This window comes from Hyperolius riggenbachi, chromosome 3 (assembly GCF_040937935.1).
Source record: "Hyperolius riggenbachi isolate aHypRig1 chromosome 3, aHypRig1.pri, whole genome shotgun sequence".
NCBI lineage: Eukaryota > Metazoa > Chordata > Amphibia > Anura > Hyperoliidae > Hyperolius > Hyperolius riggenbachi.
In genome coordinates, this window is record NC_090648.1 from 70,428,935 (window position 1) to 70,446,055 (window position 17,121).

Sequence of the window (17,121 nt, forward strand, 5' to 3'; positions counted from 1 at the left end):
CGAATCCCAAGAACCTTTGGAGGGCTTTAAAGCCCACTGGTTGTGGCCATTCCAAAACTGCGGAAACCTTCTTGGGATCCATGGATAGACCACTTGTGGACAAAATGCAACCCAAAAAGGACACCTCTGACACCTCGAATAAACATTTTTCCAACTGCGCATATAAACAGTTCTGCCTGAGCTTTTCTAGGACAAAGCTGACGTGCTGCCTGTGCTCTCTGAGGGTTTTAGAAAAAATCAGAATGTCGTCCAGATACACGACAACAAAACGTCCTAGTACCTCCCTGAAAATTTAATTGACCAGTTCCTGGAACACGGCAGGGGCGTTACACAACCCAAAAGGCATCACCAGGTACTCGTAATGCCCATCGGGTGTGTTGAAGGTCGTTTTCCATTCATCCCCCTGTCGAATGCGTATCAAGTTATAAGCCCCCCTCAGATCTAGCTTAGAGAACACTTGAGCCCCGGACACTTGAGAAGATAAATCATCCATTAAAGGTAGGGGATAACGATTGGGAATTGTGATTTTGTTTAGTGCCCTGTAATCAATACAAGGCCTGAGTCCACCATCTTTTTTTTGAACGAAAAAGAATCCGGCCCCAGACGGTGACTTGGAGGGATGGATGAAACCTTTCTCCAAGTTTTACCGAATATAATCTTTCATGGCTAACTGTTCAGGGCCAGAAAGATTGTATAAGTGTCCCCTGGGGGGCAAAGTACCAGGCCTTAAATCGATGGGACAATCAAAATCCTTATGAGGGGGAGCTTATCTGCTGAGCGGGAACAGAACACATCAGCAAAATCTGAATATGGAACTGGAATACCTTCTACATGAACCTCGGATGAACACAGGACCACTTTTCCTAGACAAGAATTTTTACAGGCAGGAGACCACAAAAGTAATTGTCCAGAGTTCCAGTCTATCTGGGGTGAGTGTTTGCGTAACCAGGGTAACCCCAACACAATGGTAGAAGAGGACATCTTGAGTACATAGAACTGTATTTCCTCTTTATGCAGGACCCCTACCTGAAAGGTAAGGAGAGGGGTCTGGGAAAGAGGCTGTTTATTCTGCATGGAGAATCATCGATGGCGGTGACATAGATCTGCTTCTCCATGGAAAGGATGGGAATATTCCAAGTTGAAGCCAGATCAAAATCGATGAAGTTAGCGGCAGAGCCTGAATCGATGAAGGCCTGTGTATCATGAACTTGAATCCCACAACACAGAACAGGGCACCAATAATTTAGCATTTTTAGGAGGTAGAACAAGTTCACCCAGGGTAGCACCTCCAACTACACCTAGGCGGAGAAGTTTTCTGACTTCTTGCTACAATTCTGTATAAGATGTCCCTTCTCCCCACAATATAAACAGAGACCTTCCTTTCTTCTCCTAATCTTTTCTGCCTCGGACAATTTGGAATGGCCGATTTGCATTGGCTCTTACGCAGTCCGCACTGGACGCACCAGAAGGAGAGGAAGGTACAGCTTTAACAAAAGTACGTGATCTGCCTTGCTTGTGATATCTGACCCTGCGATCTATCTTAACGGCCAGAGCTATTGCCTCGTCAAGAGTTTTGGGCTCAGGGTGACTGATCATAACATCTGAGACTGACTCTGACAACCCAGAGAGGAAACAGTCCAACAAAGAAAAATTTTCCCATCTAGAGGAGACCACCCACTTCCTGAACTCTGAGGCGTAATCCTCCACTGTACCATTGCCCTGCCGTAGCCGTTTCAATTTTCTTTCAGCCGTAGCGGCTATATCCGGATCATCATAGATGACCGCCATGGCTTTTAAAAATTCCTGTACTGAAGACAAGGCCTCATGGCCGTCAGGCAGACTATAAGCCCATGTCTGGGAATCCTCATGTAACAAGGTTTCGATTAAAGTCACTCTCTGACGTTCAGTGCCTGATGACGTGGGTCTCATTTCGAAGTAAGACATACATCTGTTTCTGAAATTTGTAAAGTCTCATCTCTGACCTGAGAATCTCTCTGGGAGTGCCATTTTGGGTTCAACTACTCGAGGGGGGGGGGGGGGGGGGGGCAACTGTGCTGGGGGTGCCTGCAGATTGAGCACTGTATCAGATAAGAGGTTAATCTGAGACTGTTGTGACGTCACAGTGGCCTTTAACTGCTCTACAGCTGTAGTAAGAACTAGCACCTGCGCACATAAATCCTCCATAGTGGTCATGGTCTGTTGTTATGTAACGATCAGTGGCGTAACAGATGATCAGATTGTGCTCAATCAGGACAATAGTCAGTACTTTAATCAGAGTGTGATCACAGGTGTATTGGTGCACAGGAGAATCAGGAGTACTCCTAAAGTGATAGCCCTAAGGGTTGGGGCTATCACAATGCAGAGAGTGGTCGTACAAGCAAGGTCGGTAACGGGTCGGTCAGAAACAGTACAGAATCGTCAGGCAAATATTGTAGTCCAAATAACAGGCCAAGGTCAGCAACAGATCAGATTGGCGTGGTACAGAATCGTAAGGCAGAAAACAGGGTCGGTAATCAGGCAGAGAATCGGCAACAGATCAGTACAGAATCAGGAGGAAGAGGGCGGAGTCAGAAGTTCAAGCAAGAAGTCATACACAGCAATATCAAATACAATAATAATAGTAATTACTATTACAGCTATCAAAATCCTGAGCTTAGTGTGAATCCCCGGGGTCCTGCCAGATCAAACACACACTGGGATCTGACTAAGGTCTGAGAGCTAGCACTTAGTGTTGGGCGAACAGTGTTCGCCACTGTTCGGGTTCTGCAGAACATAACCCTGTTCGTGTGATGTTCGAGTTCGGCCGAACACCTGATGGTGCTCGGCCAAACCGTTCGGCCGCATGGCCGAACAAAGAGCGCATGGCCGAACGTTCCCCGAACGTTCGGCTAGCGCTGTGATTGGCCGAACGGGTCACGTGGTTCGGACCCGAACGCGCTCTGATTGGCCGAACGGTCACGTGGTTCGGGTAAATAAATACCCGAACCACGTCATATCTCCGCCATTTCTCTGTGGGTTTAGCTTTGGGTAGGCAGGCAGGGTAGTTCGCTCTCCAGCCACGCTAGCCACGGTCCCCCCCAGTCATTGTGTGTCGCTGCTGGGAACAGTAGTACACCGCTCGCTCAGCCACACTATATATAGCATTGTTTACTGCCACTGTGTACCTCGCTCAGCCACACTATATATAGCATTGTTTACTGCCACTCTGTGTACACCGCTCAGCCAGACTATATAGCATTGTGTGTACTGCCACTGTGTACCTCACTCAGCCACGCTATATATAGCATTGTGTTTACTGCCACTCTGTGTACACCGCTCAGCCAGACTATATAGCATTGTGTGTACTGCCACTCTGTGTACACCGCTCAGCCACACTATATAGCATTGTTTACTGCCACTCTGTGTACACCGCTCAGCCACACTATATAGCATTGTTTATTGCCACTCTGTGTACACCGCTCAGCCACACTATATAGCATTGTGTGTACTGCCACTCTGTGTACACCGCTCAGCCAGACTATATAGCATTGTGTGTACTGCCACTCTGTGTACACCGCTCAGCCAGACTATATAGCATTGTTTACTGCCACTCTGTGTACACGGCTCAGCCAGACTATATAGCATTGTTTACTGCCACTCTGTGTACACGGCTCAGCCACACTATATAGCATTGTTTACTGCCACTCTGTGTACACCGCTCAGCCAGACTATATAGCATTGTGTGTACTGCCACTCTGTGTACACCGCTCAGCCAGACTATATAGCATTGTGTGTACTGCCACTCTGTGTACACCGCTCAGCCAGCACACTATGTAGCATTGTGTTTACTGCCACTCTGTGTACACCGCTCAGCCACACTATATAGCATTGCGTACTCTGCCAGTCAGTGTGTATATTGCTGGGATCAGTAATACTCCACTCACCGCCAACCACTATATGAGCTCACCATGAGTTCTTCAGAGACCTCCGCTGTGAGCAGCACTCCCAACAACAGCAACAGCCAACGCCCCACGCAAGCTATAACATCCACCCCAGCAGCCAGTGGTCAGCAGCAGCCCTCCCCGGAGGAGAACGTTGTGTCCATCGGTCCGTCGCCAGAGCGATTAATGAGGGCTGCCATTAAGGAGATGATGGGGCCTGATGTGGAGGAGGAGGTCTGGCTCAGGCCAGCATCCCAAGTTAATGTTGAGGACGATGAGGGGTCTGTGTCTGGGGATGTTGGGGTGGCAGAGGTGGTGGGTGGGTCAGACTCAGGAGAAGAGTTGTATGATAAGGATGATGATCGGGACCATCTGTATGTGCCTCACAGTCCGACCCCGGAAAACATGTTGTATCGTGTGTTTAGGTACTAAAATCTGCGTTCCCAGTAGTGTTGGGCGAACAGTGTTCGCCACTGTTCGGGTTCTGCAGAACATCACCCCGTTCGGGGTGACTATATAGCAGACTATATAGCATTGTGTTTACTGCCACTCTGTGTACACGGCTCAGCCACACTATATAGCATTGTGTTTACTGCCACTCTGTGTCTGCTGGGAACAGTAGTACACCGCTCACCCGCCACTGTATAGCATTGTGCTCTGTGTCGCTGCTGGCAATAGCGGTACACCGCTCACCCACCACTGTATAGCATTTCTGTACTGCCACTGTACTGCTGCCAGTCAGCGTGTACTTTAAGGATAAGTGAAATGAGGAAGAAATCCGGTGAAAGAGGGAGGGGCAAGGGAAGAGGTGTTTCCCCTGACGGTTCATGTACAGGCCACAGGGGAGCACCCAAGAAAACCCACTCAATACCGCCCATGTTGTCCAGGACAACCACCCTCACAGATCCAAAAGAACAGGACCAGATAATTACTTGGATGACCTCTCAAGCGTCCAGCAGTGGGTTAAGCAGCACCAGCACATCACGCACGAGGTCCGAGTCCTCAGCCAGTTACAAGGAGCCAGTGGGCACAAAGCTGACACAACCGGCAGCGACACCACTCACACAACTGCCAGATAACCAGACGACGTTGAAGTGAGCTGCGCAGAGGTTGTTCTGGGGAGCTCTACTCCACGGCGGCGGCCCCCCACAATGACATATGACGAGTTTGAGGAGATGGAAGAGGAGGGTATGGACAATGTGGACATAGACCCAGATTTTGTTTGTGAACGAGAATATCGCCGTCGTAGCAGCAGCACAGATGAGTCTGTTGAAGAACCCACTGCTGCACGAGTTCGCCTTGTGCCACAAGGTAGGCGGCGCGCAATTTCAGGCACCACAAGCGTGGAAGTTCAAGTGAGAGGCAAAAGAGGCGCAAACAGAAATCGCCAGCAAGGCAGGTGCTCCAAAGTCTGGGCTTTCTTTGAAGACTGCACTGAGGATGTTACCATGGCGATTTGCAAGGTGTGCAAGACCCGCCTGAGCAGGGGGAAAAGTATTAACAACCTCTCCACCACCAGCATGAGCCGCCACATGCTATCCAAACATCCCACTCTGTGGGCAAACGCGGCAGGACAGGGTACCACCAGCAACACTGCCTCCCTTGGGTTCACCAGACTCACCACCAGACCCGCCTCAGCAGCAGCAGTAGCCCAGCCATTGCGTGGTTCACAACATTTACAAACATCAGACGACGCTGACACTGTCACTTTCCGGAGTAGTGCTCTTGAGGTCTCCCAGTCTTCATCAAACACAACAACCAACAGCCCTTCGGTGTGCAGCCCTACGGTTCAGTTGTCGGTCTCGGAGATGTTTGAGCGCAAGAGGAAATTGCCAGCAAATGACCCCCGGGCCGTGGCAGTAACAGCCAGCATAGCCAAGCTTCTGGCCTGCGAAATGCTGCCATATCGAGTGGTGGAGACAAACAGCTTCAAGGGCATGATGTCAGTGGCCATCCCACGTTACGTGGTTCCCAGCCGCTACCACTTTGCGCGCTCTGCAGTGCCTGAGTTGCATGAGCACGTGGTCAGCAAAATAACCCGAAGCTTGAAGAATGCCGTTGCCTGCAAGGTTCACCTCACCACTGACACCTGGACGAGTGCGTTCGGCCAGGGTCGATACATCTCCCTTACCGCGCACTGGGTGAACCTTGTGGAGCCTGGCAGCGATTCCTCACCTGCTACGGCGCGGGTGTTGCCCACGCCGCAAACAGCTGCACCGCCGTCCCTCCCACTGGATAACAACAGCAGCACCTACCTCTCTGACTCCTTCTCCTCCAACGCATCTCAAAGCTGTACCTCATCCGGAAACGCTAACCCAGCACCAGCAGCAGTAGGATCGTGGAAGCAGTGCAGCACAGCTGTTGGCATGCGTCAGCAAGCGTTGCTGAAGCTGATCTGCCTTGGGGATAAGCAGCACACAGGGGAGGAAATTTGGAGGGGAATAAAGGAACAGACGGATTTGTGGCTGGCACCGCTGGACCTGAAACCGGGCATGAAGCTAGACACCTGGCACGAACTGGCAATGTACGCAATAGAGGTGCTGGCTTGCCCGGCAGCCAGTGTTATGTCGGAACGCTGTTTCAGTGCTGCCGGAGGCATCGTCACAGATCGGCGTATCCGCCTCTCCACAGAAAATGCAGACCGTCTGACTCAAATTAAAATGAATCAATCCTGGATTGGAAACGACTACGCAACACTCCAGGACCCCAATCAAGTAACATGACCAATGAACATCTGGGATGGTTTAGCGTTTCTGGTCCCTGTTTATTGAACCTCTCATCTGTATTACATTTATGACTGCATGGCAGCAAAAAGCATTGCTGCTATATCCGCACGCTTTTTGTCCTCATGCAAGGCCTGGGTTGTTGTGTCTCAAAAAGCATGGCCTTCTCCTCCTGCGCCTGCTCCTGTTCCATCACGTGTGCTGCTGCTGCTGCTGGGTTAGCGTTGCCGGTCCCTGTTTATGGAACCTCTTATCTTTATTACATTTATGACTGCATGGCGGTACAAAGCATGCTATCCGCACGCTTTTTGTCCTCATGCAAGGCCTGGGTTGTTGTGTCTCAAAAAGCATGGCCTTCTCCTCCTGCGCCTGCTCCTGTTCCATCACGTCTGCTGCTGCTGGGTTAGCGTTGCCGCGTGGTCCCTGTTTATTGAACCACTTATCTTTATTACATTTATGACTGCATGGTGGTACAAAGCATGCTATCCGCACGCTTCTTGTCCTCATGCAAGGCCTGGGTTGTTGTGTCTCACAAAAGGCGTGGCCTTCTCCTCCTGCGCCTCCTCCTGTTCCATCACGTGTGCTGCTGCTGGGTTAGCGTTACCGCGTGGTCCCTGTTTATTGAACCACTTATCTTTATTACATTTATGACTGCATAGCGGTACAAAGCATGCTATCCGCGCGCTTCTTGTCCTCATGCAAGGCCTGGGTTGTTGTGTCTCACAAAGCGTGGCCTTCTCCTCCTGCGCCTCCTCCTGTTCCATCACGTCTGCTGCTGCTGGGTTAGCGTTGCCGCGTGGTCCCTGTTTATTGAACCACTTATCTTTATTACATTTATGACTGCATGGTGGTACAAAGCATGCTATCCGCACGCTTCTTGTCCTCATGCAAGGCCTGGGTTGTTGTGTCTCACAAAGCGTGGCCTTCTCCTCCTGCGCCTCCTCCTGTTCCATCACGTCTGCTGCTGCTGGGTTAGCGTTGCCGCGTGGTCCCTGTTTATTGAACCACTTATCTTTATTACATTTATGACTGCATGGCGGTACAAAGCATGCTATCCGCACGCTTCTTGTCCTCATGCAAGGCCTGGGTTGTTGTGTCTCAAAGCGTGGCCTTCTCCTCCTGCGCCTCCTCCTGTTCCATCACGTGTGCTGCTGCTGGTGCTGGGTTAGTGTTACCGGTCCCTTTTCCTGGAACCTCTTCTCTGTATTACATTTATGACTGCATGGCGAAAAAAAGCATGTTACCTGTGCAAAGAAACATGACATTTTCCACATTTAAAATTTTTTTCTTTGAAACTTTACAATCAATTTTCTCAAAAACTATAAGCTCTTTTTCAAATATTTTTTCCCTCTTGTACCCACTCCCAAGGTGCACATACCCTGCTAATTTGGGGTATGTAGCATGTAAGGAAGCTTTACAAAGCACGAAAGTTCGGGTCCCCATTGACTTCCATTATGTTCGGAGTTCGGAGCGAACACCCGAACATCGCGGCGATGTTCGGCGAACGTTCGCGAACCCGAACATCTAGGTGTTCGCCCAACACTACTAGCACTGTGAAGTATTCGCAACAACAGACAAAGAGCAAATGACAGGCAGATCCTTATATACAAAAGATCACTTAAACAGCACCGCCCAGAAGCCAGCCAATCAGTGTGCAGGCAAGTGTCAGCTGACCAGCAGGTCAGCTGACACGTCTCCTAGAGGCATAAGTGCGGCGGCGATCTGCGCGCACGCGAGCCAAACGCTCGCCCATGACAGGTAAACCCGGGTATCCGACCATTTTTACGCTATCCGGTCGGATCCGGATACCGGATACCTGGGCCAATATCCGGATAGCTCTATGCGGATATCTGGACGCATAATCCGGATCCGGGTAGTGTAACTAAGGAGATGATGTCATTCAGCCAATCAGAGGGCTCCCAGCAGAAGCCCTAGCAACCAATCACAGAGGGGTACCTTGGCCAGTCCCTCCTCTATATAAAGTGGCGGCCATGATGAGAATCTCGTCCTTGCTTGTGACTACCACTGAGATAGTTTGTCCAGTGTGTTTGGCTGAGCAAGTGCATTATCCCAGTGATAAACCCAGCGTTTTTACACACCAACACCTGCTGTATATAACACTGTTGTCTATTGTAGTTTAGCTAGTAGTGTTTTATATTGTTGTAGTTAGTTAGTGTGTGTCAGTCTGTGCTGTCTGTGAGCTGTGACAGTCTCTGCTGCAGCCTGCAGCAGCTCTGCTAGTTAGGTGTCTGTGTCTTTGTGTGCTGCTGTTTGTGCACATAGGCCAGCCTGCTATTGCCTTAGCTACACAGTTAGGAGGATTACTGTGTATATTGTATTGTTGTGTAGTTATTCAGTACTGCAGTGCTAGTTGTGTTAGACTAGTACTGTCTGTGTGACTACTGCATTTCTGCTGTGCTGATCACTCTTGAGTGTCAGTGTGACAGACCGTCCGTTACTGTGCACACTGCATTCTACTGTGCTCTGTTTCACCCCCCGATTTGAATAAAGTACCCCACATCCATCTGGTGACATCATCAAACGTGCACTATGTCTGCTGGCATTGGCAGCAGGGGGAAGGCCATCAAAGGCAAAAAGAGAGGGAATATTGCTTGCAACATCACCGACAGCAGTTCTGCCACACTGCCAATTCAGCCGGTAGCCACTGGCCGTGAACGCACTGGGCGCCAAGCTGATAGGGGGAGTCACGCTGCAGAGGCGCAGCAGCATGTAGCGTCAATTTTTCAACAGGGTAGGTGGAGCAAATTGGAGGAGAAAGACGCCGAGCCTGTGATGAAGCTCTTAATGTTGGATGAGCAGGGCACCAGCAGCTCTACAACAGAGAGCTCTACCCCCACCACCACTCCTGTTTGCAGGAGCAGCAGCGTCCACCCAGCAGCAGTGCATGGGGACTCGTCGGTCATGTCGACCCCAGCGGGCAGCCTACCCTCAGTGAGTGCTGAGTCTCCAGACCCCACAAGCGTAATCAGGCCTTTTACCAGCACTGAGTTTGAGGGGGATAGTCTGGCCAAAATTGGCTATGTGGATGAGTCACGGATGCTGACGGTGGTTGTTGGGGAGGAGTTCTACTCCTTGCATGATGTGTCAGACTCAGCAGAAGAGGAGTTGGGGTCCGCAACAGATTCCCAGCAGTTGTTTGTGGAGGGGGAGTGTGAGGATTATGATGATGAGGTGAAGGACAGAGACTACCAACCACAGGAGGGGCATGTTAGCTCCTCTGAGTCTGAGGAGGAGGATACGTCGGTGGGTCTGTCACGGAGGATCATGATCTCAGACATTGGCAGGAGCAGCAGTGACCAACAGCCTGCTGCTTTATCTTCTGCCACTACCACTCAACCCCAGGCCCCAACCCCCGCTGGAAGAAAAGTAACAGCAGCAGGGCGTAAGGGAAAATTTTTATCCCCGTCTGGAATTATTTTCATCTGCCGTCCGTCACTTGAGAGCAAGTTTGTCACCTGTAAGGTGTGCCAGGTGAAGCTGAGCAGAGGTAGCACCCCCGCCAACTATGGCGCCTCCAGCTTCATAAAACACCTGGCGGGTAAACATCACCTGGAGCATGAGGAGTTCTTGAGGCTGAAGGAAGCTGTCGCTGTCAGTGTTCCACCCAAAACCACCACCGGAACCCCCTTTTCCACTCCTACCGACACTGAGGCCTGTTCAGGCAACCAGTCCTCAGTGCTCTCCTCTGCTCCCTCCTCGGCTTCCCGTGCAAGCCAGAAGCGACACCAGACCCTGCTGACTGAGGTGTTTGCAATCAGGGCTCAGCCTCCCAGCAGCCATCGGATCCACCTGCTCAACGGCCTGCTTACACGGGCCATGGCCTCCCAGCTCCTCCCGTACTCCTTTGTGCAGAAGGGGAGTGACATGCGTGCACTCCTGCAGTGTGCAGTGCCGGATTGGCCTGTCCCCAGCCGGCACTATTTCTCATGAACGGCCATGCCAGCACTACACCGCTTCATGAAGGCCAATGTGGAACGTGGGCTTGAGCAATTGGTGGGTGAGCGGGTCCATGTCACTATGGACTCGTGGAGCAGCCGGTTCAGGACAGGCCGCTATCTGTCCTTCACTGCACACTGGGTCAGTTTGGTGGAAGGGGGTGAGGAGGGGACAGCAGCATCATCAAGCCAGTGGGTGGTGCCACCCCACAGTAGGGTCAGGGGAAGTGCAACAAGTTCCTCTGCTCCGGTTCCACCCTCCAGCACACCCTCCGCCACCAAACGCCCCCGCCTCAGCAGCAGTGTAAAGGCCCGCCACTGCCAAGCACTGCTGGAGATGGTCAGCCTGGGCAAGCAAAGCCTGACAGCAGAGCACGTCCTGGATAAACTTCAGGAGCAGGAGAGGCGATGGCTGACCCCCAGAGGCCTCAGAGTCGGTGTCCGATAATGGGGCCAACCTTGTTGCTGCCATCCGCCGGGGAGACCTCACCCACATCCCCTGTCTGGCCCATGTCCTGAACCTGGTGGTTCAGAAATTTTTGAGCACCTACCAGGGGATGGAGCCACTTTTAAAAGCAGCTCGCAAAACAGTGGGTTATTTCCGCCGCTTGGGCGGTACCTCATCGGCCCTGGAAGCTGGACCTGCCACGGCACTGTCTGCTAATCGATGTTCCAACACGGTGGAATTCCACCCTGGCCATGATGGAACGTCTGGTTGAGCAGAGGCAGGCTGTCAACCATTACTTGGCCAAAGCCACCACCAATGCCACCATGTACAGGAGCAGCACCAGCAGCCATCTGCAGCTGGTGTGCATGGTCCTGGCACCCTTCCTGGAGACCACCAACACGGTTAGCCGGGACCGTGCGTCAGTTTGTCAGTGGGTGACCATGGTGTGCATGCTGCACAAGGCCTGAGATGGTCTGATTCAAGTGGGAGAGAGAGAGAGCAGCAGGCACCTGCACAGTCCACCTCTGTGCAGCAGGAGGAGGAGGTTGAGGACTTGGAGTTGGAAGAGTTACATAGTTACATAGTTACATAGTTACATAGTTACATAGTTACATAGTTATTTTGGTTGAAAAAAGACATACGTCCATCGAGTTCAACCAGTATAAAGTACAACACCAGCCTGCTCCCTCACATATCCCTGTTGATCCAGAGGAAGGCGAAAAAACCCTTACAAGGCATGGTCCAATTAGCCCCTAAAGGGAAAAATTCCTTCCCGACTCCAGATGGCAATCAGATAAAATCCCTGGATCAACATCATTAGGCATTACCTAGTAATTGTAGCCATGGATGTCTTTCAACGCAAGGAAAGCATCTAAGCCCCCTTTAAATGCAGGTATAGAGTTTGCCATAACGACTTCCTGTGGCAATGCATTCCACATCTTAATCACTCTTACTGTAAAGAACCCTTTCCTAAATAAATGGCTAAAACATTTTTCCTCCATGCGCAGATCATGTCCTCTAGTCCTTTGAGAAGGCCTAGGGACAAAAAGCTCATCCGCCAAGGTATTATATTGCCCTCTGATGTATTTATACATGTTAATTAGATCCCCTCTAAGGCGTCTTTTCTCTAGACTAAATAAACCCAGTTTATCTAACCTTTCTTGATAAGTGAGACCTTCCATCCCACGCATCAATTTTGTTGCTCGTCTCTGCACCTGCTCTAAAACTGCAATATCTTTTTTGTAATGTGGTGCCCAGAACTGAATTCCATATTCCAGATGTGGCCTTACTAGAGAGTTAAACAGGGGCAATATTATGCTAGCATCTCGAGTTTTTATTTCCCTTTTAATGCATCCCAAAATTTTGTTAGCTTTAGCTGCAGCTGCTTGGCATTGAGTACGATTATTTAACTTGTTGTCAATGAGTACTCCTAAGTCCTTCTCCAAGTTTGATGTCCCCAACTGTATCCCATTTATTTTGTATGGTGCTAGACCATTAGTACGTCCAAAATGCATGACCTTACATTTGTCAACATTGAATTTCATCTGCCATGTATGTGCCCATATAGCCATCCTATCCAGATCCTGTTGCAATATGACACTATCTTCCTGAGAGTTAATGATTCTGCACAATTTTGTATCATCTGCAAAAATAGCAACATTGCTCACTACTGCATCTACTAGGTCATTAATAAATAAATTGAAGAGCACTGGACCCAGAACAGACCCCTGTGGGACCCCACTGCTAACAGTCTCCCATTTTGAGTATGATCCATTGACCACAACTCTTTGCTTTCTGTCCATTAGCCAGTTCCCTATCCATGAACACAGACTCTTCCCCAGTCCTTGCATCCTCAACTTTTGCACCAGACTTTTGTGGGGAACAGTGTCGAAGGCCTTTGCAAAGTCCAAGTATATCACATCTACAGCATTCCCAATATCCATATTAGCATTCACTACCTCATAAAAGCTGAGCATGTTAGTCAAACAGGACCTGTCTTTAGTAAACCCATGTTGATGCTGAGAAATAAGATTATTTTCTACTATGAAGTCATGTATAGTATCTCTTAGTAACCCCTCAAATAGTTTGCATACAACTGATGTTAAACTTACAGGTCTATAATTTCCTGGATCAGATTTTTTGCCCTTCTTAAATAATGGGAAAACGTGGGCTGTACGCCAATCCACTGGGACTCTGCCAGTTGCAAGAGAGTCACAAAAGATAAGATAAAGGGGTTTATCTATAACTGAACTTAATTCCCTTAGGACCCGAGGATGCATGCCATCCGGGCCAGGTGCCTTGTCTATTTTTAATTTATTTAGTCTTGCCTTCACTTCTTCCTGCGTTAAGTATTTAATATTACAGTTAGAAGATTGAGACTCTTCCGCCTCTGTAGTTTGCAACAGTGCTGTTTCTTTTGTGAAGACAGAAGCAAAGAAAGCATTTAATAACTCTGCCTTACCTTGGTCATCCACCATTGAGTTCCCATCCTCATCCTTTAGGAGTCCTATACAGTCAACCTTTCTTTTTTTAGAGTTAATGTACTTGTAAAACCTTTTTGGGTTAGATTTGATATCCTTAGCGATTTGTTTTTCAGCTTCAATCTTTGCCTGCCTAATTTCTTTTTTACAATTTTTATTGCACTCCTTATAATTGCTTAGTGCAGCCTCTGTCCCCTCCTGTTTTAAGACCTTATAGGCATTCTTTTTCCTCTTCATTTTATCTTTAACCTTTCTATTCATCCATAGAGGCCTTTTTTTATTCCTAGACATTTTGTTTCCATATGGGATATACATACTACAGTATTGATTGAGTATAAGTTTAAAAGCTTGCCATTTCCCTTCAGTGTCTTCCCCTTGTAGTACATTATCCCAGTTCACCAAACTTAGTGCCTGCCTAATTTGAGTGAACTTTGCTTTTCTAAAGTTCATAGTTTTAGTGGTCCCGCTGCCCCGTGGCCTATCAGTCACCAGCTCAAACGTTATCATGTTGTGATCACTATTTCCCAAATGTTCTTGAACCTGCACATTTGATACATTATCTGGTCTATTAGAAATGATCAGATCCAGTAACGCATTCCCACTAGTTGGTTCAGTTACCATTTGAGTCAAGTAATTGTCCTGTAGTGCTGCCAGAAATCTGCTGCTTTTACCAGAATGGGTAGCCTCAATACTCCAGTCAATGTCTGGAAAGTTGAAGTCGCCCATAATTATGGCCTCATTTTTACCTGCAGCTTTTTCAATCTGCTGTAGTAATCGCAGTTCTGCAGCTTCATTAATAAGAGGTGGCCTGTAGCATACCCCAATAAGCAATTGGCAACTTTTATTTCCACCATGAATATTTACCCAAACGGACTCCACATCTTCGCAATCTTCCTCCATCTCATCGTTGAGGACAGCTGTAAGAGAATTCTTAACAAAGAGACAAACCCCTCCACCTTTTTTCCCTGTTCTATCCCTCCTAAACACATTGTATCCTTTTAAATTAGCTATCCAGTCATGGCTTTCATCCATCCTTGTCTCGGTTATTCCCACAATGTCATAGCCTTTGTCATTCAGAATGAACTCTAGTTCGTCTATTTTATTTGCAAGGCTCCGAGCATTGGTTACCATGCACTTTATATTTTTAACACCACATTTACCAATTTTGTTTACATGAAATTGGCTACTTGAATTTTTACCAACCTCCTTAATCTTTACACTGTCCCCACCCCCCTCTCCACCCTCCATAATGATAGGTTCCCACTGTCTTTTTACCTCATCTTGTCTATGTATTGAGACTTTATCCTCCCGCCTCCCCCCAGATCCTAGTTTAAAATCTCCTCCAACCGTTTAGCCATCTTCTCCCCCAATGCAGCTGCACCCTCCCCATTAAGGTGCAGCCCATCCCTGCTGTAGAACCTGTAGCCGACTGCAAAGTCTGCCCAGTTCTCCAGGAACCCAAACCCTTCCTTCCTACACCAATTTCTCAGCCACTTATTTAACTCCCTAAGCTCCCTCTGTCTCTCAGATGTAGCACGTGGCACTGGCAGTATTTCAGAAAACACCACCTTGGAGGTCCTTGCTTTAAGTTTATCTCCAAGTACCTGAAAATCATTTTTGAGGACCTTCCATCTCCCACTAACTTTGTCATTGGTGCCAATGTGTACCATGACAGCCGGGTCTTCCCCAGCCCCACCCAGTAATCTGTCAATTCTTTCCGCTACATGCCGAACCCGAGCACCCGGGAGGCAACAGACTGTACGGCATTCACGGTTTCTTCGACAGATTACCCTATCTGTGCGCCTAATAATTGAATCCCCTACCACCAGTACCTGTCTAGCCTTAGCTGCACTCCTATTCCCTTTCTCGTTACAGCAGTCTGCCCCTTGGTTGCTAAGGAGCACATCCTGCTGCAGCATTGCTACTCCTGAATCATCCTCCCCAATATTACGCAAACAAGCATACTTATTAGTGAGGGACAACTCGGGACTAGCCTCCCTGCCACTTTTTCCCCTACCCCTTCTAACTGTGACCCAACTAGCGGCTGCCTCTGCTTCTTGGTCCGGCTGTACTCCACCCTCCTCATCTTCAACGGTTCCATCCAGTGTCTGGATCGTGAGATCCAAGCTCTTCTCCATGTTGTGTATGCTTCTCAGTGTTGCGAGATGCTTATTTAGCTCTGCGACTTCCGCCTCTAACTGAGCAACACGCACACACCCAGGGCAACAGTAAACACCCTCAATCCGCTGATCAAGGCATGCATACATGTTGCAGGATGTACACTGTACAGCATAGTCCAACATGATGACTTTTGTGTGGGGAAAAATTATTTAAAGTAAACTGTGGTGGTAAAAGATGAAATGGGAGAGTGAGTGTAGCTGGGGAGGAGGAAAGGGAGAGTAAGTGAAGATGGGGAGTGAGTGAAGAGGGGGGGGGGAGTTGAAGGTCTCTGACCTTGAGGATGAGGAGGCACTGCCGAGTGCAGCTGCAGTGGTGTGGGGGTGGAAAGACTATGAGGAGTTTGAGGAATCAGAGGCGGAGGACTGCACTTATGAAGATCATCATGTGCCAGCAGATATGGCAGCCCACTTCCCCATGGCAGCGCACATGTTACAATGCCTGCTCAGGGACCCAAGGGTCAAAGAGATGCGTGGTCGGGAGGACACGTGGATCACCCTGATGCTGGACCCATGGCTGAAGGGGAAGCTGCATCGGTTCCTGCCTCCAGCAGGAGGAGACCCTGTGCGCCAAATGAGGGAGTTGCAGTGGTCCCTGGTTCGGCGCTTAGTGGAAGCCTTCCCCCAGACTTCCCGCCCCCCTACTGTCACAGTCCAGCCAGCACAGCAGCAGGTGCCTGTGTCCAGCAGCAGCAGGCGCCTATCAAACCTGCTGTCTCTCACACAGGAGCTGTATGCCACGCTGGTACAGCTGACGAGTGAGGAGGTGCCTGCAGCAGTATTTTGCTCTCAAGGCCAGAACCAGCACCTGACCCGGATGGTGGCAGACTATATGGGGTCCTACAGCGGCCTTGACAGCGGCACCACTGTGGACCCCTTGGATTACTGGGTCAAGCACCTGGATAATTGGAGTGAGCTGGCACAGTACGCCCTAGAAGTCCTTGCTTGCCCCACTTCCAGCGTGCTGTCGAAAAGGTGCTTCAGTGCGGCCGGTGGCGTGGTGACTGAGAAGAAGCGCTCTCCTCTGTCCACCCAGTCTGTGGACAGACTGACGTTTCTGAAAATAAACCAGGCTTGGGTGGTTGGTGAATTCCTGGCCCCTGTTGTTGGCAAGAGGGGGAAATGAAGCGGCTGGAAATCACACTATGCCTGCCTTACTACCACCCTTTACCACCACAACCTCCAGGCTCCGCATAAGCCTGGTTCAACATTTTTTGACAGCTGTGGTACCAACACACTATGTGCCATGGTAAACACAATTGATGTGTAATTTTTTGGATGTGTCTGTGCTGTCCGAGTTGTGGGGAGGCCCCAACTGCGGCAGTACGACCGCTTTCTTGAACCTCTTCTAATTTTTGAACTTGCCGTGGTACCTACAAGTGCCATGGTGAACTATCTAAACACAATTGATGTGTAA